This window comes from Heloderma suspectum, chromosome 1, assembly GCF_057233095.1.
Source record: "Heloderma suspectum isolate Gila_16-S chromosome 1, 16-S_ref, whole genome shotgun sequence".
Taxonomy (NCBI): domain Eukaryota; kingdom Metazoa; phylum Chordata; class Lepidosauria; order Squamata; family Helodermatidae; genus Heloderma; species Heloderma suspectum.
Genome location: NC_139458.1, coordinates 328,718,113 through 328,743,716, shown reverse-complemented (window position 1 = coordinate 328,743,716; position 25,604 = coordinate 328,718,113).

Genomic DNA, 25,604 nt, shown 5'->3' with positions numbered 1-25,604 from the left:
TGGGATGCTGCCAGGGCGACATTGGTTCCAACCGCAAGTCTATTCATGTCCTTTCATGTACATATAGGTATGCAAACATGTACACACATTCTGTAGTAGTTACACATCCATAATGTGTGTCCTCTCATGTCAACCTTCCTGTGATTAGGGGTGTACGAAACCCCGCTTGCCTGGCTCCGCCGGGTTCCACTGGGGGGGGAGGTGCTCCGTCCCTGCCCCCGGAATCCTCGCCAGGGGGGAGGCACTCCGTGCCTCCCCCCGGAATCTTGGCTGGCCGGCTCCACTCTGTGGGCATTCCGCGGAGCCACTGGCCGGCTCTGCCAGCAGGTAAGTCTCATCCCAGGGGGGATCCGCGGGGGGCGGGGGGTGGCAGGCTGTTCCGCCACGGAGTTCAGGGGGCCGAATGCACTGGCATTTGGCCTCTCTGAGATCCGTGGTGGAATTCTCTGACATCCCTACCTGTGATTAAGAACACTGGCCAATGCTGTGCTCCAAATAACAGCTCTGTCAGAGATGAGGTATGTTATCACAAGAGAGAAGGCTTTTTCATCCATGGCACCCTGATTGTGGGATGCCTCTCCTAGAGAGGTTCACCTCAAACTGATTTTGCTATCTTTTAGGTGCCAGGCAAAGACCTTCTTTCAACCACATATTTGCAACATCTCAATTATTTTTAACTCTAATTTATAACTTTTCTGCATGTATGTTTTACTTTGTTTTGTTTTACTTTGTAAACAACCTATACATGTAAAAAATATACAGCAGTATAGAAATGTATTAAATAAATGGATGATGCATGCCAGAGCCTTGACTGATATGGTAATCAGGTATGATGATGCCACATGGGATGATCACTCTGTGGTGGCTCATTCACACATTCACCACACATGGTTCTGGAAGACTTTCACCACACATGGTTCTTGAACATGCATGCCTGAATCATCCTTCAGAAATGTTCTACCATAGTGTAAAAAAAAATATGTTGCACACTGAGAAACATGAAGCTTGGTCAGTTTCTAACTTTTAATGACCCATACTAGTCATATCAGATATACACGTGATCCTTTCCTATCCTCCTTCACTTTCTTCCACAGTTTCTCTTCCCCACCTCCACCACCAGATTTGAGTTTGGCATCTCATGTCATAAGTCAGAAATGGAGTCAGAAATCAGAAAGGAGTGAGGAAGGCTCATACATCAGCAAAGAAATGTATGAGAAGAGAGAAAGCAGCTTAAACAGTGGAGGCTGGTGGCTCCGATGTCAGTGGGGCTATAAATCCGCTCTGGGTTTCAGTCAGAACTCTAAAAGAGCTATCCAAGGTGTGGAATCCAGTCACACACACACAGAGAGAGAGAGAGAGAGAGAGAGAGGCAGGCTTGAAAGAATCAGGACTAACAATCCATTTTTAAAAGGATAACCTCTACGCAATTAAAAACCAGTGTTATAAATTATTGCAAAGTGCCCAGTCTAATAATATTCAACTTTATGGCACGCATGAGAATTTCTTGTTAAGACTATCTCATATGCAATGAAACCTCAATGAACTAATGTTCTAATACCTAAGAAATATTTTATTAGAAGCAGATTGTTACAAACCTTAGTAACCAATTTCTACTAGTTTCCAATGTATTAGCAGTCACTCTTGGAATGACATACAGTGGTAACTCCATGTCATTGCAATTCCAGATCATTCAGATTTTAGAAGTTCAATTATTTGCTGAGACCATTCACTCTATCATAAATTTTTCCCAATATAAGGAAAAGTTGATCAGCTTCTGAGTTATTCTTCTTCCCCCGTGTTCTTCAACATAACAAAACCTGTGTATTTTCTAGGTCCACAAGATATATTGCATTTAGGTGTACATCTGAGATGCTTTAAGTGTAAGTCTAATGATACAAAGTGTGAATGTGTCAATCATCTGTTTGCAAACACACTCAGGCATTAGGGAGCAGAGCCTCCTGTCAAGTGCACACTCTGAAAGTACACTCTGTGAGCTTGCCTTTGAATATTAGCTCCGATCGCATGATCTATCCATATAGAATGAGCACATGAAGGGGACTTTGATTGTACCTGTTGGCCCTATCCCCAACCTCTGCATATTGCATACAAGTTGGATATGCTCTGTACAGGGCACAGATCATATGGAAACAGCGTACACATATTTAACTTGTGTATAGAATTGTGTATAGAAACTCTCTATAGAATTTCTGATGACAGCAAACAGGTTGGGGAGGGGCAATAAAGACAAATATATAAAAACACTGAATTAAAAGCTGAGGGAAAGACAAATATTCTCACTGAGATCAAATGGACATCAGTGTCTACCAAACTAGGGAGAGTGTTCCAAAGCATAGGGTGCCACCACAGAGAAGACCCCTTCCCTGCTCATCACTTGCTGCATCTCAGCAAGCAGGGAAATCTGGATGTCTGGCCTGATTGCAGCCATCCCACTGGAGTCTGTTGGGTCAGTGTGTCAGCTAGCAGGTGATCAGACAAACGAGGAGGGGGCAGGTGAGAGAGTCTCTTCAAGCTCAAATTCCTGGCTGTCTTAGGAGGGGAGGGAGGGAAGGGGCATCCATGTCTCCCCTCTCAGTGGCTATTTAAGGGCCAGGCAGCAGACAGGGCAAGAAGGTTATCTCCAGGTGCCCAGATAGTGCAAGGAAGAAGAGGGGAGAGGGGAAGAACATGGGTGATTTATAACCCTCCCCTTTCTTTATCTGAGTTAAAGAGGAGACAAACATTGAAGAAGACCAGTAGTGGTCCCTCCCATCATACCAGAGAAGGAATTCACCAGCCAATCTTGAGATGCAGGCGAACCTTGAGATAACTTGGTCCCAAGCTATATAAGGTTTTAAAGCAAGAGTGGGCAACATACAGCCTGTGTGCTGCATGCAGCCTCCACTGCCCCATCCCCCCCACCCCGTGCAGCCCCAATGGGCACATTGTAGGAATGTATGAGAATTTCATTTTTGCTTGCAAAACACAAGCATGCACCATTTGAAGCACCAAATGTGAGTGCAAGGACGTCTCTGCTGAAAATGTTTGCAAATTGTCGAATGCATGCTCATGTTCATCTCATTACTAATTCCCTGTTTGACTGGCACAAATTTCCTCAGTAAACTGAATCAGCAATGCTTTAGGCTATGGAAGAAATTTGTGCAAATTCAAGGAGATCTGTGCAAATCTTCTGTTCAATCGCTGCTCAATTTACATGAGTTTCCCATTTGTACAGAGCAAGCAATGATTGCAAAGGCAAATGGGAAACATGCAAAAGACCAGTGGAGAATCCATGGCTCATTAACACGTCCCTATCAGATTGTCTTTATGGAGCACTAAAGAGGCCAAATTTCACTTGTTCGAAGGCTAAGTTTGACCCACATAGCACGCTATAGCCACCATTCCATTTGTTAAAAAAAAAAAAATCAAGTGTGGCCCACAGAAGGGTACAGGGTGTAAAAATGGCCCTGGAATCCCCAAAGTTGCCCACCCCTGCTTTAAAGCAAGGGTGTTGAACCTCAAGTCCATGGTGAAAAAGGGGGGAAATGAGCTCCGGTGCTCATGAAAACAATATTTATTACGCTCAGCGTGTTTTGGAAGGTTTCCATCCCTTGTCAGAAGCTATAAATTAAACCAAACATTACATTAGAAACACTGTGTTGCAGATAACGCCTTGTTCTTATATTTTAAAATTTCATACAACCTTTTATTTTGAAAATGAAAATATTCCACCAGCTAAGGCCACTCAGCAAAACAACAATTACCATTTCAACCATGGTTTAACGTATAGCACCTGACAAAGGAAGGACACCGTCTGAAATATGTCAAGTGTAATAAATGGGACCTTCTCAAACTGAGGAGAGGTAATGAGTGGGGTACCACATGGCTCAGTCCTGGGCCCAGTGCTCTTCAACATTTTTATTAATGACTAGGGATGTATGAAAGTCACTTACCTTTCCGCAGATTATGTTGATGGTGGGAGGGGAGGCGTTCCGTCCCTCCTCCCGGAATCCTCATCGGAGGGGGGAGGTGATCCCGTTCCAACCCCTTGGAATCCTCCATGGCTGGCTGTGCTCCGCGGCAGCTCCGCGGAGCAGCCAGCCAGGCCCAGGCCAGAGCTGTCCACAGCCGGATTTCCGGCCGCGGAGGGCTCTGGGTAAAAAAAAAAAAAAAAAACATGTACGCAAATGGCGGCGGCTACAGCCGCCGCCATTTGCATTCCTTATTTTTGGCCGTCTTAGTCTACGTAAATATTTATGTAGACTATGACGGCGAAAATAAAGGGGAATGCAAATAGCGTAGCAGGCACTATTTGCATCCCTTTTTGATTCACCGTGTTAGCCTATGTAAATATTTACATAGGCTAAAACGGTGAATCAAAAAGGGACGCAAATAACTCCCACTACGCTATTTGCGTTCCCCTTTATTTTCACCGTCATGGTCTACATAAATATTTACATAGACTAAGACAGCCAAAAATAAGGAATGCAAATGGCAGCGGCCGTAGCCGCTTCCATTTGCGTATGCGGTGTTTTTTTGGTTTTTTTACCCAGCCATGATAGGCTACGTAAATCTTTACGTAGCCTATCACGTCTTGTAAAAAAAAATAAAATGACAAGACTGCAAATGGCGGCGGTGGCAGCCAGTCAGAAGACCAGCCACCGCTGCCGCCACCGCCGAAGCCGCCGCCGGAGCCGCTGCCATCCGGAACATCTGCCCCAGGTAAGTCTCGTCCCGGGGGGGATCCGCGGGGAGGCAGGAGGGTGGCAGGCCATTCCACCACGGAGTTCGGGGGGCCGAATGCACTGGCATTTGGCCTCACCGAGATCTGTGGTGGAATTCTCTGACATCCTTATTAATGACTTGGAGGAGGAGGTGCAGGGAATGCTGATCACATTTGCAGATGACACAAAATTGGGCGGGATAGCTAATACTTTGGAAGACAGAAAAAATATTCAAAGTGATCTTGATAGACTGGAGCGTAGGGATGAACGAAAGTGACTTACCTTTAATGAAATTTGATTCTGGCTGGGGGGGAGGTGCCCCATCCCTCCCCGCTGAAATTCTGGCCGGGAGGGAGGCGCCCCATCCCTCCCCGCTGAAATTCTGGCCGGGGGGAGCGCCCCGCCTCTCCGGCCGCGAAAGTTCTTCTCCTGCTGGGACGCAAATGACGGTGGCCGTAGCCGCCACCGTTTGCGTCCCTGGCCTGCAATCAGCCGTGATAGGCTACGTAAATCTTTATGTAGCCTATCACGGCCGACTTTGGAAAAAAAAAAAAGCATGTACGCAAATGGTGGTGCCCATGGGCGCCGCCATTTGCATACACGCTTTTTTTTTTCAAAGTCAGCCATGATAGGCTACGTAAAGATTTACGTAGCCTATCACGGTGTTTTTTGAAAATCTAGCCATGATAGGCTACGTAAATCTTTACGTAGCCTATCACGTTTGTTGTTTTGGAGGGGGGGGTTACTTGGAAATGGCGGCGGTGGCAGCCGGTCGGAAGACCGGCCAGTGCCGCCGCCGAACCACCGCCGAACCGCCGCCGCCAGGGACATTCATTGAAGGTAAGTCCCATCCCGGGGGTGGCAGGGGGGCGGACCATTTCTCCACCAATTTCAGGGGGCCGAATGCGTTGGCATTCGGCCTCCCAGAGATTCGTGGAGAAATTCTCCGTCATCCCTATCCAAAATTGAATTTGGCTTTCAGGTAGGGATGTCAGAGAATTTCTCGGGGAGGCCAAATGCCACCGCATTCGGCCTCCTGAAATTGGTGGCGAAACGGTCTGCCACCCCCCACCCACCCCCCGGGACGGGACTTACCTTGGGCGAATCCTCCTGGTGGAGGTGGCGGCGGCTCCTGCGGTGGTGCAGCGGCACCGCTGCCATTTCCAGTTATAAAACAACAAAACGTGATAGGCTACGTAAAGATTTACATAGCCTATCACGGCTAGATTTCTATCTACGCTATTTGTGTTCCCCTTATTTTCGCCATAGTCTATGTAAATGTTTACTTAGACTAGACGTGCCAAAATAAGGAACGCAAATGGTGGCGCCCATGGGCGCCGCTATTTGCATACACACGTTTTTTGTTGTTGTTTTTTATTCAGCCGTGATAGGCTACTTAAACATTTACATAGCCTATCACGGCTGACTGAGGGACGCAAACGGTGGTGGCTATGGCCGCCGCCATTTGCGGCCCAGCCGGCCAGAATTCGGGGGTGGAGGGACAGAGCGCCTCCCCCCGGCCAGAATTTCGGGGGGGAGGGACGGAGTGCCTCCCCCCCACCATGAATCAAATTTCGTTCAAGGTAAGTGACTTTCGTACATCCCTACTCTCAGGTTGGAAGAACTTCAACAACCCTCCTTTAAAGGCTAACAACAGCATCTAGAGCTGTGCTTGGAACTGAAGTTGTTTCAGTACTGTCAGGGAGGTTGTTTCAACACTGATGTGGCCCATGCAAGTCAACAGCCCAACTGCTGCCTTTTCAACCAATGGTAATTTCTGAGATATCCTCTAGGGTAGCCCCATATAGACCATATTGCAGTAGTCAAGCCTGTATGTTATTAGTGTATGGATAACTGTGACTAGGGTTGGACAACCACACTGGGCATTGCTGTGCCCAACTGTGTGCGAACAGGGCTGTACAGTAAAGTTGTCCCCAGTATCTGAAATTTTTGAATGTGAATTAATCCCAAAGTAACCCGAGAGGGGATGCATAAACATGGAAAGTTTATGCCATGGGGGAAGTGTTGTACTGACTTTCCACCCATGCTAGTGCTTTGGAACAGCAAGGGGGAAAATGCAGGTGGTTGGAGCTATTATACTTTGACAGAAGGGAAATGCAGCTCTCAGGGAAGGAAATTTCAGAAGAACAGACAGATTAGACTGGAAAGATGGAGGTGAGTAAAGGTGAAGTTAATTTGAAATCCATCCAGATAAGGGTGGTTCTGGCAAAGAGAGAGTTGTTTCTTAAAAGTTGTGCTTTCTATGACCAGGATTTTCCCTAGCATGTGCAAATTAGAAGGTCAATATGACCATGGGACCAAATTAAATTGAAGGAGAGAAATACAGAAAATAACTCTTAGAAAACTTCCCCCCTCAAGAAAACATGACTGAAGATGCAATTTGTAATAGAGTCAGAGATTTCCCCATACAAAGGCCACAGGTGCTCCATGACAGGCGAGAAAGAGTTCAAAGCATAAATCATCATGCTGACAAAACAGTCCTTCACTTAGCTAGCAACCATGCTCCTGTCATGGGTGGGGCAGCTGTGGAAAAGCCAAGGCTAATTAATGAGGGTGAGGTCAAGCAGGATCAAGTCTTGTTCTTCCTACAGGAAGACACCAGCAGAGACTGAAGCTCTAGCAGAGGTAAGAGGAGGGAACAGGAGAGCTAGCTCTCCAAGGGCTGATGCAGGCAGCCCCACCCAATGCTCCATGTTCCTGAACAGTTAGGGAAATTGGACTAAAACCTGATTTGGATTTGGACTAAAACTTCACTGTAGGAGGGAGTTTGACTAGAGTGGGATGAGAAGACAGTGGACTGTACTGCCAGAAGAAACCAGTTTGATTTAAGGTGAGATTGACACTTTATTTTCAGTCTAGTGGACTGTACACATGAACAGAATAGGCAAAGAGACAGACTGCTTAAGTCAGCTACACTTCTTTGCCCCGAGTCTGCTCACAGAAATAGAGTGAGGCTGTCCTCTTTAATGAGCAGCTCTATTCAGTGTGCAGCTAGGCCCAGACCTTAGGGCCAAAGACCATGGACCCACAGCCTAGAAGGGGCCCAAATGACCACCTAGAAGAGGGGTAGACAACCTTTTGGGACCATGGGAAAAACCTTTCAGCTATGTGCCCCACCTCTGCCTTTTACTCAGTCTTGGGGCAGGTTACTTGTCCTTTGCCATGGCTCCCATGGCAGACATTTGGTGGTGGTGTCCGGGTCAGTTTCTCAAATTGCCAAATGTGCCCATGGCCCCCAAAGGTTGCCTATTCCTGGTATTGACAGTTCCTATACAAGCTGAGGCATACATGGCGGTGGGAGATGCGTAACGTATCCTTTGTATGAGATCTTGTGCTTTTCCAAAACAAGGGAAAGAATTCCACAGCAGCATAGCTAGACCATAGGGTAGCTCAAGTTCTGCTTGGAATGGAGTAGTGGAGATGGTAATGAAAGTGAGTTAAGAACTAAGAAATCTCTGCTTTAACTATTCCCTCAACCATGAATGTATTCAGTTAACCGCAAGCAAGCTCCTTCTATCTCAACCCCATATCTACAGTGTGGGGATAATAATACTGGGCTACCTCAAAAGACTGCTATAAGATTATTAAGACAAAGTGTTTAAATTATGAATGAAGTGCTCCAGACACCTAAAACATATGTATGAATGCCAAGCATCCTTGTCCATTGGCCAGCTAAAGCTAAAGCTTTTTTTGCTGAATTATCAGAAACCACACTGGTTCCCATTAAGCTCTTCTCTGTGAGAAAGAAGGTTTGTGGTGTATCTCCCGAAAGCAGTTCAAGGTCAGTGCTTTCTCCCATTCACTCCCATGCATTTATATTCTTTTCACATTGCTTGTCTTGTATCAGCGAGAAGTCACCAGCCAGTCATTTTTCACAGCACTTGGATCTTTGCAATGTGTTTTGCAGCTTGCATTTGCATAGAAAAGAGCATAAAGAACAATTCTCAGTGGAAGTCACCGCCTGTACTTGTTTGTGCTGGTTCAATAAAGCACAGCAATGGAATAGAAGTCACTTTTTAAAAGGGTTTTGCTTCTTGTTTTTGTGTTCTTACCATTTTTACACTTCAGAAGGTTACAGACCAATTTTAAAGAACTTCTTTTTACACACATGTGCTCACACACACACACACAGGTAAGGTAGAGGGAAGCACAATAAATCATTAGGTCCAGTGCCTAGAAAGTGAACAGTAAAATTAAAGGGGGCCTGGGGACAGCTACATTGATATGCTTCTTTTGTTTGCCATATTCACAAGGAATCCTGGAACAAACTTCAGGGATTACCCCATCAGGAAACCTCATTTGAACAGAAACTTTCATGAGCACATGTTAGATTATAGTTATATCTCCGGCTCCAAAGCTAATAAAAAAGATGTTCTGATTCAGAATCATTGAAGCAGCATAGGGTAAAGTCCTCATGGGGTAAAGCACATACATACATCCGTTCTGTTATGGATGTATACAAAAAGAATGAGGGATTAAGGAGTATTTGCTATTAAGGAAAATACAGTACATGAGATACAAGAGAAAATTACTTCACACCTACACTGAATAAATGGAAGACCCCTTCTATAAATAGTTCATCTTACCCACCTTTTTCTATGCTTAAGCCTGAAAATGTTTCCAACATCTGGACAATCCTGCACATGAGCAGAGTGACAACCCTGCACATGAGCAGAGTGGGTTGCAGAGTTTTGCCAGATCTGCTTGGATCCTTTTTGCAGCAGAACGAAGTTGAAAGGAATGTAGACTAACCCTTAATTGCCCATCTCCAAGCACAATCAAGTCAAAATTAGTGTAAATAGGAAATCCCTTAGTTGTCTATCTCCTTCTCCTGTGGGGTGAGGGGAAGGAGCTTTTGGTGAAACCTTGTGCCCCATAGCCCTTTTCATAGGTTGCTTCCATGCTTATGCTCAATGCACGTGTGTATGTGTGATGCTGACCTGACCTTCCTGCATCACAACTGCATGGAAAATCTGACATATGTACAGCCGTCTGTGATTACAAGACCCTTTCACAGTTCTCTTGAATGTGTGGCAGTCAGGCATGGGGGTCAGTGGCAGAGGCCCACTCTTCAGTATGCCCATGGAGATAATGTATGGAAAATGCTCCTGTGAAAAGGTGCACATATTTTTCCCCACTATGAGGGATGGGGGAAGAGAAATGCATCCCTGTGTTGAAGGGACAACCAAACAATGCTCCTTGTCATTCTGTGCTGAACTGAGAAGATGGTTTCATTGCCTCTTGAAGTGCAGGAAGACATAGACTATTATCTTAATATTACCAGATGCCTTAGCAACTCAGGGCCATGTGTTCAGTGTTGTGCTATGAAGGTCAATGGAAGTGCCTTTGCAGGGCAGTTTGATATGACAGAGTGTCTCCTCGTTGCCTTAGCATGCAGGAATACCTTTCCAATCCCACAGTGAGGGCAATCCTGCTTCATTTGGCTCCAGTGATGAAGCTATAGAGCCAAATCTAATTGGCTCTGTAGCACTGTGACACCATCTCACACACATGATCCCACCACTATTTGGCTGGGATCACACATTGAGAGAGAAGTAAATGGTGTGGAGAAGTAATAAGGTTGGTTGTGAAGTGCCACCAAAAAAAGCTAATAAAAGGTATGGTCAAAGTGTTTTACCAAGTTCTGTGCTGAATCCTGCTCCCTATTTTCAGGAACTTTCTTCTCTCCCTATGAAAGAAGCATTGTCTTTTCTGCCTCTTTCATGGGGAGGGGGAGAATTTCAGAGAATTTTCTCCTTGGGGAGGGGGACAGGGTTTCTGCATAGCTTTTTTTAAGTGTAGTCAATTCTTGAGGGTCTTTTCTCTATTTTTGTATTATTATTTTCTGAAAAATACACCCTGCAATTGCAGGAGCCCATGAATTTTTTCTAGCCAGGAGTTCTTCCTGAATGCCTGTTGGAGAGGGAGCGGTCACATGGTCTCTTGGGGGTTCAGAAAAAAACATACCCCAAGGAGATAATCCTCATCTCTCCCAGCGTCTTTCACCAGAGTTTTCATTTTGCCCACCCCACCCCACCCCTCCCCCATGAAATGCCGAAAATGGAAGAATCAAAATTTTCAGCACAGCACTAGTTTTATCTTTAAGCTTTTTTACATCTCCATATTGTTCAGAGGTTGAAATTCAGTGCAAAGCATAATATAAGTATAGTCAAGTAGTTTTCAAAGTGTAATGTGAGCCATCCCATGGCTTTATAAGCTTATCAGGGATTCCTTCATGAGACAAATCAGAACCAGTGTGATGTAATGGTTAGAGTGCTGGATGGAGACTCAGGAGACCTGGGTTCTAGTCCCCACTCAGCCATGAAGCTCACTGGGTTACTTTTGGCTAGTCACTGACTCTCAGCCTAACCAAGTTGTTGTAAGGATAAAAGTGGAGAGGAGGAGGATCATATAAGCCACTTTGGGTTTCTTGGAGGAAAAAATGGGGGATATAAATGTAATACTAAATAAAAATAAATAAATAGCAGACAAGCTGCCCATAATCTGAAGACACAGTGGTGGCATTCTATAACAAACTCTCAGTTCATGCAGGGTGATGGTGATATCCAGCAGGACTGGCCAGTGCCTCAGGTTGAACTGAGTGAGCCCCTGAGAATGTGCCTTGGAAACCTTCTGTGGCATGGAAGGATTCTGTAGTGGAGGTGCATGAGTTCCCCAGCAGACACCCTACTGTGGAAACCACTATTACAGACTGATTTTTCCTGCTGTGGCCCAGTAGGGTACAGGTGGGGAAGGGGAACCTGTGCCCCTCTAGATGTTGCTAGATTACAATTCCCATCATCCCTGAGCATTAGCCATGCTGGCTGGGGCTAATGGAAGTTGGAGTCCAACAACAAATGGAGGAGCACAAGACCCCTATCACAAGGTGCTATGGAGGGCTGATGTGGGGAGGCTTCAGCTATATGAAAGCAAGTCTCTGCTGATACATTGAGGAACGCATGTGACTTGGGGCCAGAACAGATATTACATGTGTGTCTAGCAGCTACATCTTTTTCATTTTTATTCTAGAATAGGCGCCAGGCCCCCATATTGGATTGGGACCCTAGCCTGAGGATTATGCAGGCTTTTAAGATTAGGACTGGGGGGTCTACACTTACTCTAGAATAAAAATGGAAAGCAGACCATGGAGATGGGCATGGCACACCCCTGCCTCCACTTCATGCCAAGGATGAGCCAGCTGGAAGAGAGTCCAGCTGGGGCATGTGAGGTTTGTGGCAGCAGATGGGTATCCAGCATGTCTCCACCCCCTCTACTGGGACTGACTTAAATGCTGAGCAAAGCAAGCAGAAGGAGCAGCAACTAGGGATGGCAGAGAATTCTGCCACAGATTCCAGTGAGCGAAACGGCCTCCTGTCCCCCCACCCCCCAATGGAATCCCCCCCCCGGATGGCACTTACCTGGAGTGGATGCAGCGGATCCGGCGGATGTGGCAGCAGCGGTGGTTCCAGTGGTGGCGGCAGCTCCAGTAGCTGGTCTCCTGGCCGGCTGCAGCAGGGCTGCTGCCGCCGCCAATGCCATCCTTGCAGCCATGATAGGCTACGTAAAAATTTACGTAGCCTATCACAGCTCCCCCCCCAAAAAAACACAGTGTACGCAAATGGCGGCAGCTACGGCGGCCGCCATTTGAGTTCCCTATTTTTCACCGATTTATCTTAGGTAAATATTTACGTAAGATAAATCAGAGAAAAAAAGGGGAACACAAATAGCATAGTGGGCGCTATTTGTGTTCCTTTATTTTTCGCCATTCTAGCCTACGTAAATATTTACGTAAGATAAATCAGCGAAAAATAGAGAACGCAAATGGTGGCCGCCGTAGTGGCCGACATTTGCGTATGCTGCATTTGGGGGGGGGGTGAGCCATGATAGGCTACATAAATTCTTACGTAGCCTATCATGGCTGCCTGGCTGGACGCAAATGGCGGCCGCTATGGCAGCTGCCATTTGCGTCTGCACCAGCCAGTCCGTGGCCAGAAATCCGGCTGCGGATGGCCCTGGCCGGCTGCTCCGCAGAGCCGCCGCGGAGCAGAGCCAGCCACCGAGGATTCCAAGGGGGAGGACCAGATCGCCTCCCCCCCCATCAAGGATTCCAGGGGGAGGGACGGAGCACCTCCCCCCCACGAACAGAATCCGCGAAAAGGTGACTTTCGTACATCCCTAGCAGCAACTGGGACCAGAGAAGTAGCAGCATTGCCATCCACTCTGAGGAAGGTTAAACAAGGCAGCAAGGAAGCAGGAGCTTCTAAGGGAATTTGTCAAGACGTTGGTGAGGTGACTGGTCATTGTTTGTGTGCATGGAAGGAGGGGAAAGGAATCGGGAAATTCTGGATTCAGGGTCCTGTGGTGAGCCAAGTTTGGAAACAGAGAAAAGAGGAACATCAGTGTTCTTCAGAAGGGCTGAGAAAGAGGGATAGCAGAAGCAGTTTAAGGGGGAGGGGCTATACTATGTTTTTTAAAAACATGGTGATTGAAAGTCTATGTGCTTTGTTGTTGTTCAGTCGTTCAGTCGTGTCCGACTCTTCGTGACCCCATGGACCATAGCACGCCAGGCCTTCCTGTCCTGCGCTCTCTCCCGGAGCGTGCTCAAGTTCATATTCATTGCATCCGTGATGCTATCTAGCCATCTCATCCTCTGCCGTCCCCTTCTCCTTTTGCCTTCAGTCTTTCCCAGCATCAGGGTCTTTTCCAGAGAGTTTTCTCTTCGCATTAGGTGGCCAAAATATTTCATGAAGGGGAAGTCTATGTGCACAAAGACTTATATGCAAAAAGCGCCATGAATCTTGAATATACTGGTGATTCACAGCACGTTTTGCGTGTGCACATAGACATATACTTAAATGTGCTGTGAATCGCCCAGGCACGAGGACCTGGGCAACTTGTGTCTGTCCAGATGTTGTTGCATGGCGACTCCCATCAGCCTTGCCAGCATAGCCAATGGTGAGAGATGATGGCAGTTGCAGTCCAATAATATCTGGAGGGATATGAGTTGCCCATCCCTGGCCTAAATAAAACACTCTTGGATTAGTACTTTGTTCTACAATCTAGTATTCATTTTGGTATAAAAGAAGAAGAACCCACAAACAAAATATCAAGCTGTCAATATAATGTATATATAGCTGCTTAGTATCATACACACAGCATCCCATAAATGTGATGTAGCATTGTTCTTCCTAGGAAGTACATCTGTGGCTTTTCAACACCCTGACGCATTGTTAGTGCTCAACAGAAAGCTTGACAATGGGATGATCGGTTCTGCTCCCTCATTTCCAAAGCTGTGAAGAAGAGCTTCTCTCAGCAAGGGAAGACGATTAACTGATTTCCCCGCTCTTCATGCTACAGTTAGCAGACTAAATGGGAAATTGCCTCCTCTCACGTTGATTTTGGCCCTTCTACCATTCAGCTTGGATTTGCTCAGGAAGATTTAGAGAGAAAGCAGCGTGCAAGAGTAGCCACACAATTCCATGTTTCTTCAGATAGAATATTCCTTGTACACCACAGGGCTCTATAAAACATTTATATAGACAAACCAATTGGTGTTTCTTAGAAGGGGGCTCAAATTTAATGTTCTCTAAGGGGGGCAGGGAATGTAGATATTTCAGAAAAATAGTAAGTAGTCAAACTAGTACAGGGCATGCAACACACCTCACCTCTTAGCCTACAATCCTATCCACATCTACTCAGAAGCAAGTCTCATTGAGCTCAATAGAGCATATTCCCAGGTAAGTGGGTATAGGATTGCAGCCATAAAGCACTTCTTTCACCTGCTCTGCAGCCTATTGTTTTCTGGGTCAATTTGAGGTGTTGGTTTTAACCTTTAACACCCTAACCACCTTCGGGCTGGCTTTTTAAGGGGCTGCCTATCTCATTATTAATATGTACAGTTATTAAGCACTACAGGAGAGGCCCTCTTGACAACATCACTGCCTGCAGAGGCCTGTTTGTTGTGCAGGAGGGAAAGGGTTTTCTCTTGGGTCCCTCACAGACTGTAAATGCACTCCCTCCAGAATTATGTTTGGTCTGTCTTTGCTTTTAGAAAAGGTGTGAGAAAACATCTCTTCAACCTAGAGTTTTAAATGATTTTTAGTATGGTTTCATGTTTGAAATGGTTTTATGAATGGTTCTTTGTCTTTATGGCTTTATTATTTTATTTTAAATTGGTTGTGCACCACCTTGTCATTGCTTTTTGGCAAAAAGCCTGGTAGAGGAGGAGGAGGAGGAGGAGGAGGAAATATGTGATCAGCATATTGAGCTATAAGTATGTAGAAATTCCTACCTTAAGGCAGAGCTTAAAGTAGATGAACCAATGGGCCTCCTCCAACATTTTGATGCTATGGCATGACAACTGCATGATAGCTGTAAGCCTCAAACTTCATGTATGCTGACGTACTAACAATCATTTATGCTCCAAATAATTTCCCACAAGCATAGATCCATCTCTTTATCTATCTTTGGGGATGGCTCAAGATATTTTGCTGCCTAATGAGAAGGACAAGATGTACTCCTGCACTGCTCATTCCACATACAGAAGCCAACCTGACTGGCTGTTGAATCTTACTTCAACTCTCGCCTTGTCCAGGCGTTCTTGTTCTCAGTTTCAGTGAATGCATGAGAAGAGGAGTACTCCAGCTCCACCCCTTCCTCCCATGTTAACATCACCCTGTATATGTGGAGGATGATGGTCTGAACAGGAGAGTCTCCTAGACCCATGGAGGTTCTCCACACAATCTGGGACCCTGATTTTCCAGGGTCCTGGATTACATGGAGAGCCTGCACTGATACAGGAGTCACTCCTGTTCAGACCTTCTCTCTCTATGCATACTGGGTGATGGATGTGATGACAGAGGGGGTGGGGATGAAGTGCTCCTCTCCTTGAGTGTTCATTGAACATAGAAGGAAGAACACCTGAACAGGGCTACTGATAACAGCCAGGACAGAATCTTCTACTGCACCTGAGGGCTGCAGCCTATCTTAGGGAGCACAGGGCAGGCTGTGTGGCACAGCTTTGTCCTCTAACAGAGAACTGACCTCCCCCCACTTCCATGCTGCCTCCAAGGCAGCGCAGAACAGCCCAGTCCTTTGTGTTTGCAAGGGGAGTGCGGAGCAGCCAAAAAGGGGGGGGTGTACGAAACCCCACTTACCTGGCTCTGCTGGGGTCCGCAGGGGGGGGGAGGCAATCCGTTCCTCCCCCTGGAATCCTGCCTGGCCGGCTCTGCTCCATGGCCAGTCCGTGGAGCTGCCGCCGGCTGGGCTGATCCACAGCAGGGCCTCCACCCACTGCCAGGCTGCTGTGGACGCAAATTAGGGATGTACGAATCCCTTACCTGGTTCTGGTCAGGGCATCCGCTGGGGGGGAGGCGCTCCGTCCCTCCCCCCGGAATCCTCAACGGGGGGGAGGCGATCCCGTCCTCCCCCCCAGAATCCTGCCCGGCCAGCTCTGCTCCGCGGCAGTTCCATGGAGCAGCCGGCCAGGGCCGTCCGCAGCCGGACTTCCGGCTGCGGACAGGCTGCTGCGGACGCAAAACAGAGGCTGCCGTAGGGGCTGCCATTTGCATCTTTCCAGGCTGCCATAATAGGCTACGTAAGTTTTTACGTAGCCTATCACGGCATGCCCAAAAAACAAAAAAACAAAAAACGGTGTACACAAATGGCTGCAGCTACGGCGGCCGCCATTTGCGATCCCTATTTTTCACCATTCTAGCCTACGTAAATATTTACATAGGCAATTACAGCGGAAAAAAAAGGAACTGCAAATAGCATAGTGGGAGCTATTTGCGTTTCTTTTTTTTGTCGCCATAATAGCCTACGTAAATATTTATGTAGGATAAAATGGCGAGAGAAAAAAAGAACGCAAATACTGCCCACTACGCTATTTGCGGCTCCCTTTTTTTTTGCCGTAATTGCCTATGTAAATATTTACGTAGGCTAGAATGGAGAAAAATAGGGAACAAAAATGGCGGCCGCCATAGCCACCGCCATTTGCGTATGCTGGTTTTTTTTGGGGGGATTAGCCGTGATAGGCTACATAAATTCTTACGTAGCCTATCACAGCTGCAAGGACGGCAATGGCGGCCGCAGCAGCCTGGCCGCGGCCGGCCAGGAGACCAGCTGCTGCCGTCACCGCCAGAGCCGCCATTACCAAATCCGCTGCATCCACCCCAGGTAAGTTCCATCCCAGGGGATTCCGCGGGGGGGCAGGAGGTCGTTCCACCATGGAACAGAATCCATGGCGGAATTCTCTGCCATCCCTAACGCAAATGACCCTATGCCATTTGCATCCCTGCTTTAGCCATGATAGGCTACATAAATATATACGTAGCCTATCATGGGCAAGCATAGGGACGCAAATGGCGGCTGCTACAATGGCCACCATTTGCAGCCGCAACAGCCTGGCAGCGACTGGAGCCGCCACTGCCACTTCATCCGCTGCTGCCGCTGGAGCTGCCGTATCCGCCACCAGGTAGACCCATCCCGGGGGGATTCTGTGGGGTGGAGGGGGGAGGCCATTCCACCACGGACTCCATGGGCCAGATTCTAAAGAATCTAGCCTCACTGGCATCCGTGGCAGAATTCTCTGACATCCCTAGGTGTGTCTGGGGGCATTCCAGGGTAGGGAGGGTGGAAATGCCTGCATGACACATCCAATGTGTCACAGCAGCCGCCTCCCCTGCTCAGCCCTCCCACGGCTAGACAGCTGCAATCAGTTGTCTAGCCGAAAATGCAGGGCAGGAGAAGCCAGAGGGAATGATCCCCTCCATGCTTCTCCTGCCCTGCTTTGGATAGGCAGTGACCTCCAAGTTCAGAGGCGGACACCTATCTGGATAGGACTGTGCCCTAAGGGAATCCGTATTTGCAGTGGTAGAATCATTTTGACAGCAGTAATTCTTCTACAAAAGGTAAATATAATTGTCCATTGTTTTATTGTTTTATTCCTTATGGAAAGATAGGGATGGAAGAATCAGGGATGTTTAAGCACAACAAAATTCTTTGAACTTCACTTTGAAGGTCATTTCGGCTCACACCCATTTTTCTTTGCAATCCATTTTTCAATTTATTTGAATGGGTGAAATGCACATTCTTGTGTGCATTTATCAAAAGCAAGCACTTCTTTCCATTGACTAAAGCATAAGACTGAGTATTTTTTTGAAAATGCACTTTTCAAAGTGTGCATTTTTCGAAAACCATATTATTTTTCATATGTATTCGCAAGTTCGGAAACATGTGAACTTTTTTTTTAACATATTTATGTTCACTTTTGGGGTTGTGAATGGGGCAAGTTCAGATGATCTGCGAACTGAAACAAAACTCTTGTAAATCCCTATGTAAGGATACATAATTATTTTTATATAGATCCGTTGTTCTGTTTTGTAATTTTATCCCTAAATACATTACTGGTTTATCATTCCAGCTTCCCTTAAATTTCTATTTTATTTGTTGTTGGTGGGAGTGTTGCTTTAAATTGCAGGTTAACTTCTGGGTTTTTTTATTTTATGGTGCGATCCTATCGGGATAGTTGACTGACTCACTCCAAAGTCAGAGGCTGCCGATTATCCTATGCAAGGCGGGCGCACCACAGAGGGGATCCTCTCCTCCATGCTCTGGCCAACCTGCTTTTGTGGCTAGATGGCTGATTTTGGCTACCTAGCTGGGGCACTTCATAGCAGGAGAGGGGAGGCCACACGGAGCATAGGAAGCTGTGTAAAGCAGCTTTCATGATATCCTCCCTGCCCCACGCCACGGACCGCCCCCGTTTTACCCTCTCTACTTTCCATTTCTGAGTGCAGAGACTGGTGAGAACTGCGCCACCTACAAGGTGGTGGGGGAGGGGGAGGGGAGCATGGTTCCTGACAACCACAGTCAGAGTGCTGGCTCCAACCTCGGTTCCATAAACCTCAATATCATATGGCCCGCTAGACAGTGTCTAGTATCTATAGGATTGTTCTCTTAGTTTGTATCCATTTATTGGTCCAAATTCTGCTACAAGATTTCAATGCCTCCTAAAGAGTGAAGGGGTTTTAGAATTGGAAGAGGGCAAACAAGCGATGTTCAAGATCGGCAGGATTCTCCAAACATCATCTCACCACTGATTTTGTGCCTGATTCCCAGTCACGTTTGTGATCGTTGCTTGCTCTAAGCAAAGGGGAAACTTGCACAAATCAACCAGTGATCAAATGGAAGATTTTCAGAAATCTCCCCCAAATTTGCAAAAAACTCCCCAAATTTGTGCAAATTTCCTCCATAGACTAAAGTCGAGCTGATTCAGTCAACTGAACATAATGGCACAAATTAGGAAATTTGCATAAAGCGAACTTGGAATTGTGAACAAGATGACCAAGATGTAGGGATGTACGAAAATCACTTACCTGTTCGCGGATTATGCTGATGGTGGGGGGGGGAGGCGCTCCAGCCCTCCCCCTGGAATCCTGGACTGGGAGGAGGCGCTCCGTTCCTCCCCCCCCCAGAATCCTCCTTGGCCGGCTGTGCTCCATAGCGGCTCCGCAGAGCAGCCAGCCAGGCCCAGCCAGGCCAGAGCCATCCGCAGCCGGATTTCCGGCCGCAGAGGGCTCTGGGTTAAAAAAAAACAACAACAACGCGGTTTGTTTGTTTTTTTAACCCACCCAGCCATGATAGGCTACGTAAAGATTTACGTAGCCTATCACGTCGTGTTTTTTTTAAAAAAAACCTAGTCATGATAGGCTACGTAAATCTTTACGTAGCCTATCATGTCTTTCTTTTTCTTTCTTTTTTTCTTTTACAAGAGTGGAAATGGCGGCGGCAGCAGCCGGTCAGAAGACCGGCCGCTGCAGCCACCGCCGAAGCCGCCGCCGGAGCCGCCGCCGCCCAGAAGATCCGCCCCAGGTGAGTCTCGTCCCGGGGAGGATCCGCGGGGGGGCGGGGGGCAGGCCATTCCGCCACGGCGTTTGGGTGGCCGAATGCACTGGCATTTGGCCTCACCGTGATCCGTGGCGGAATTCTCTGCCATCCCTATCTGTGCTTTAGGATTTAAATTGGAGTGGGAAATGTTGGGGGCCCAGAGGCCACTTTAAACCCTCTGAACCACCCAGCGGGCTGCATTCCTGCCACCACAGCAAACATAAATAAAACAAAAAATGAATCAGCAGTTTGCTGCTGAATTTCGGCAGCAAGCTGCTACACAGGTGTAAAATTTTTAGCCTTCTGTAGCAGTTTGCTGCCAAAATGTGGTGGCACAGCACCTGTATGTATGTGTGTGTGTTTTGTTGCCACTGTGAATTTCGGTTGGGTGCAGCAAGGGCTGTATGATACCATGAGCTGCATGTTGCTCACCCCGATTTAAAGAAAAGGCAGGCACCTCTAAAGAAACACAACCCACTGCAAAACTGCCGGGCCCAGCTTCAGCACCGTAGTGGGCCTTGTAGGTTATAGCCAGGGTTTGATTAGAAGTAGCCTAAAAGTGTTCAGGCCTGTCCAGCCCCTGAAATATAGGGGTGTATGACCCCCACCTACCTGGCTTCGCTGGGAGGGCAGGCGATCCGGGCCTCCCTCCCAGAATCCTCCCCAGCCGGCTCTGCTCTGTAGCAAGTCTGTGGAGCTGTCAGCCAGGGCCGGCCGCAGCCAAACATCCAGCCACGGCTGGTCTTCAGACGCAAATGGTGCCCAGTGTAGTGGACACCATTTGCATCCCTCTGCCTTACTGTGATAGGCTACGTAAAGATTTTTGTAGCCTATCACGGTAAGGCAAAGGGACGCAAATGGCATCTGCTATGCCAGACGCCATTTGCATCCGAAGAGTGCCACGGATGGACCCGGCTGGATCCCGACCCAGTGGTGCCAGGTAGGATCCAGACAGGTCGGACTTCACGGGGTGGGGTGATCCATTCCACCACGAACTCTGGGGTGGCAGATTCTAAGAATACACACACACACACACACGGAGTCCATGGCGGAATTCTCTGCTATCCCTACTGGAATGTCAGAATCTGTGTGAGCTTATCTCTGTCAGTGTTCTCAGAGCAGAGCCAGGGGGAGTCACCTGTCTCCCTATCCACCTGCTGGTCTGGCCTTGGCAGGCAGGGAGGCTGGAAGCTGTCCGTGAGACCTGACAGAGATGGGATGCGGTTTGTAGAAGGGCCGCCCAAGTTGTAGCGTCACTGCTAGAGGGCTGAGCAGTGCCGCCCTGTTTAGACAGGGGCCTTGCTGAAAGGTGAAAGGCCCTTGTCTATTAAGGGATCCAGAGGAGGTGTCTTACAGTCATGCCTTCTCTTTTAAGCTGATGCAAAGGCAAAGATAGGGATGTTGCAGGCACCTGTTCTGGTCTGCAAATTCACAGTGCTTTTTGTGTATAAGTCTATTTTAGCACAGAAAAAAGCAAAATAAATTTTTTATACGCAAAAAGCACTGTGAATCGCCCATAGACTCTAGTTTACAGAGCTATTTTGTGTATAACTCTATAGGCAAGTGCTGCCAATCGCCATTTTTTAAAAAAACATGGCAATCAGCACAGAGACCAACAGGCCCAGGTAAGTTGCGGGCTGCTCATCAAGTATGGAGGGGAGTGCTCAACTGCAGCCTGGAGGGCCAGCGAGCAGGGGGAAAGCTCAGGGGCACCCAGAGAACCTGAACTGGAGTGTCTTCTCACATCCCTAGGCAAAGAGCCTTTGCTAGGAACATCTCATCTTCATGGCCCAAAGCTTTCTCTGTTTGGATCCATCATTGTCTGGCCTTTTGGAGGCACTCTGCACATGGACTCTCCCTTAAATGGAACTTTGGATTGCTAAAGACTTGCCATGAAAAGTACTGTGAGGCTTTTCATAGACTTCAACTTTCGTTTGCTGTGGATTGTATGTCTTTCTTTGTTGTCAGCTCAGCGTACCAGCAGGCTGGGTTTGATCTATGACTTTTGGGCTTTCCTTTGCTTGGACTCATGCAGTGTGGAGTTACCAATGTGAAAGCAGTGGCACAGAACTCCTTGCATGTGTGAATTTACCCTTCCCTTGGTCTTGATAGGCCTCAATCATGTAGCTTGGAGTTATAAACAAAAGATTTAAAGTTGTAGGGATGTCAGAGAATTCCGCGACGGATCTTGGTCACGCCGAATGCCAGTGCATTCAGCCCCCCGAAATCCATTGCAGAAGGAAGCCCCTGCCCACCCAACCCATGAAAGGTGCGCAGGACGAAGTCCCCGCTGCCCCCAACCCACAAAAGGCGCACGAAAAGGAGCACCTTTACCTGCTCCCATCCGTGCTGCTTTGCGAATGGCAGCCATCCTGCGGCCGCCATTTGCTTCGTCTTCATAGCCGTTATAGGCTACATAAATACTTACGTAGCCTATCACAGCTAATGCAAGGATGCCATTTGCATCCCTGCGGAGGCTGTGATAGGCTACGTAAGTATTTACGTAGCCAATCCGGCAGGGGGGGGGGAAACCCAGCATACACAAATGGCAGCGGCTACCGCCATTTGCGTACGCTGGGGTTTTTCTCCCTGCCGTGATAGGCTATGTAAATATGTACATAGCCTATCACGGCTCAATACAGGGATGCAAATGGCGGCGGCTATGACAGCCGCCATTTGCATCCCTGCAGGGCTGCCCAGAGGCCGTATGTCTGGCTGAGGGCAGCCGGAGCCGGCCGGCGGCTCTGCGGCTTAGCCGCGGAGCGGAGCCAGCCAGGCAGGATTCCGGGGGGGAGGACCGGATCGCCTCCCCCCCATCGAGGATTCCGGGGAGAGGGACGGAGCGCCTCCCCCCCACCGCGGATTGCCCAGCACGGATCCAGGTAGGTGTTTCGTACATCCCTACAAAGTTGGACTAGCTCTCTATGGGTGTGGTTTTGTTTAGGCCTTTCAAGAATTTACCTCTTTGATTGCCTGAGGGATCATTCCAGGAATCATTCCTGTTCCTTGTCCAGGGTTTGGAATCCCATGTATGGATTGCCTGGGTTCAATGCTCCTGGAATCTCCCATGTCCCTTCCCTTGTGTTCAGAGCCATGGAGATGGCAATGGGGAAAACACGTTGATGAGGATCTCAGTCATGGTGGTAGTGCTTAGCTTTGGACCAGTCTGGAATTACATAGAGCCTATAGGTACTGACCATCAGCTATATGATTTCTGAAGAGTGTAACCATTAAGCTTTTGCCATGGGATTTCCTGCAATAAAGAAATGTCAGTGATTTGGGTGTCTGGTGTCAGATTGCCCGAGTGTGTGTCCTGGGGAGACTGGGACTCCTGATAATAACAATTAAAATAATTTAAAACTTAAACTTGAAAAGACCACTCAATATTATCAAAAACATGGTCAGCATCTAAAATAGCCTTACCATTTCTTCATTTAATCCAAATGCATAATCTGTGATAAGTAAAATCATTTCACAATTATCTGTAATTCTTCTGGTCCATAAAAAACAGTTTGGTCCTGATGGATATACCTGTATAAAACCTTGTTCAATGTTTTAGAAGAATGCTTGTAAATTTCATAATCATTATTCAAAAGTAAAATTGGTCTACATAATGTTTCCATTGTTACGCCTTTCCCTTCTTTAAGTATTATGACAATCAAAGCCTCAGTCCACGTTTCTGGCAATTTATTTTTAGACTATTTCATAAAAGGGATGGTGGTGGGTCTGGTTGGGGGATCAAGGTCAGAAGATTACCACCAGCTCAGCCCCCCAGACTGGAGTCCATGGACCACTGCACTTGCCCGACTCAGGGTGCACCGAATCAGGCCAGCACAACGAGCCTTGCTGCTCTGCTGAGCCACCATTCTGCACAACATGATGGCTCTGGCTTTTCTGTAAAGGCCAATTTTGGTGGCCATAAAGAGGCCCATTTGTGCAATATTACAAACATACATGCTCTCTTTAGAACATCTATGCCTGTCATGTTGCATAAATGGGCCTCTTTACATCTGCCATTTATGCAAAATTGCCTTTGCAGAAGGCGAGCTGCCATGTTGTGCAGCATGGCAGCTCGGAGGAGGAGCAGGACACTGCACACCACTCGCCAGGTGCCCATGGGCTACGCTGTGAGCAGGGTCGTGCAGCTGGTGGGGGTCCAGCGAGCGGTGCACAGTGTGGACAGGGGTGAGTTCGCTCATCCTTACCATTAACAGTGCAATGTCTCCTCAGAAGTAAGTCCCACTGATTTCAATGGGACTTACTCCCTGGTAGGTGTATATAGGATTGCAGACTAATTGTGCTTTGTATGGACGAAAGTCCCTTACCTGGTCCCGCAGCTTGCTTCGCGGTTGGGGGGGAGGTGCTTCAGTTCTCCCCCCGAAATTCAGGCCAGGGAGAAGCGCCCCATCTCCCCGGCCGCGAAATAAAAAAGAAAATGTAAAAAAACAAACACACACCCGTGATAGGCTACGTAACGATTTACGTAGCCTATCACGGCTAGATTTCCAAAGTCAGCCGTGATAGGCTACGTAAATCGTTACGTAGCCTATCACAGGTGACTTTCAAAAAAAAAAAAGCTCGTACGCAAATGGCGGCGCCCATGGGCGCCGCCATTTGCGTTCTTTATTTAGGCCTGGGTAGTCTATGTAAAGATTTACGTAGACTACGGTGAAAATAAGGGCAACGCTATTTGCATTGCTCTTATTTTCACCGTAGTCTACGTAAATCTTTACGAAGACTTCCCGGGCCCAAATAAGGAACGCAAATGGCGGCGCGCGTGGGCGCTGCCATTTGCGTACGCGCTTTTTTTTTTCCAAAGTCACCCGTGATAGGCTACATAACGATTTACATAGCCTATCACGGCTGACTTTGAAATCTAGCCGTGATAGGCTACGTAAATCGTTACGTAGCCTATCACGTGTTTGTTTGTTTTTTACTTTATTTTGTAATGGCGGCAGCCAGTCGGAAGACCGGCTGCCGCTGCCGCCCCAACCGAAACGCCACCGAAACGCCGCCGGGACCCGCCGCCGAGAGGGACATTCGAGGGAGGTAAGTCCCATCCCGGGGGTGGGGCGGGGGGGCGGAGAATTTCACCAACAATTTCGGGGGGCCGAATGCGTTGGCATTCAGCCTCCCCGAGATTCGTGGAGAAATTCTCCGACATCCCTATGTATTGTAATGGCTTTACGAGCACTTCAACAAGGGTTTTATAATAAGCTGACATCAACCTTAAGTTTTATTATTTTCTAAGGCTTTAATATTATCCATTATTGCCCTTGTCAAGCCTGATTCACCTAGTACGTCTTGATCTTCATAAATTAATTTTTGAATTTGCACACACACACACACACACACACACGTGTGTGTGTGTGTGTGATCAATTCTATCTATTTTATAGTAGGTCAGAAATGCCTGTGATATCTCATCAGGACATTTGGCCAAAGATGTTACTCTTCTTATTGGACATATTTGTCAGTTTTGTTTTGTGAAATTACTTTTTGATAGATTTTATTAGCATCAATAAGTTTAATTGCTTCTTGTAATCAGTTAGTTTGCTTTAGGTAACTCTTAGGAAGTGCTCCTTTCATGTGCTCCTTTTCCAAAGTGGATAGTTGTACTATAAGTTCTTGTCTCTTCATTTCACTTTTGTGCTATATAATTCTATATGTTCTTGTCCCTTCTTGTCCTTTTTTAAAAAATTAGTTCCTATTATTTGTCCTCTTATAAATTCAGTTTAGTAATCCACTATTAATATAATATCTCAATCTCAAATAATATTAATCACTTTTGGGTACCTTATTATTCCAATCTCTAGACAAAAACATTTGCAGAGCTATCCTATGGTCCCTGGGAGGGTGCCACAGGAGCCGTAGGATATGTTGGATTCCCCACCTCCAAGGCTGTAGACCTGGGCGGGGTGGGACAAATCCGAATGGGGACTCCCTCCTAGTTTCTGTTGTGGCAACAGACGAG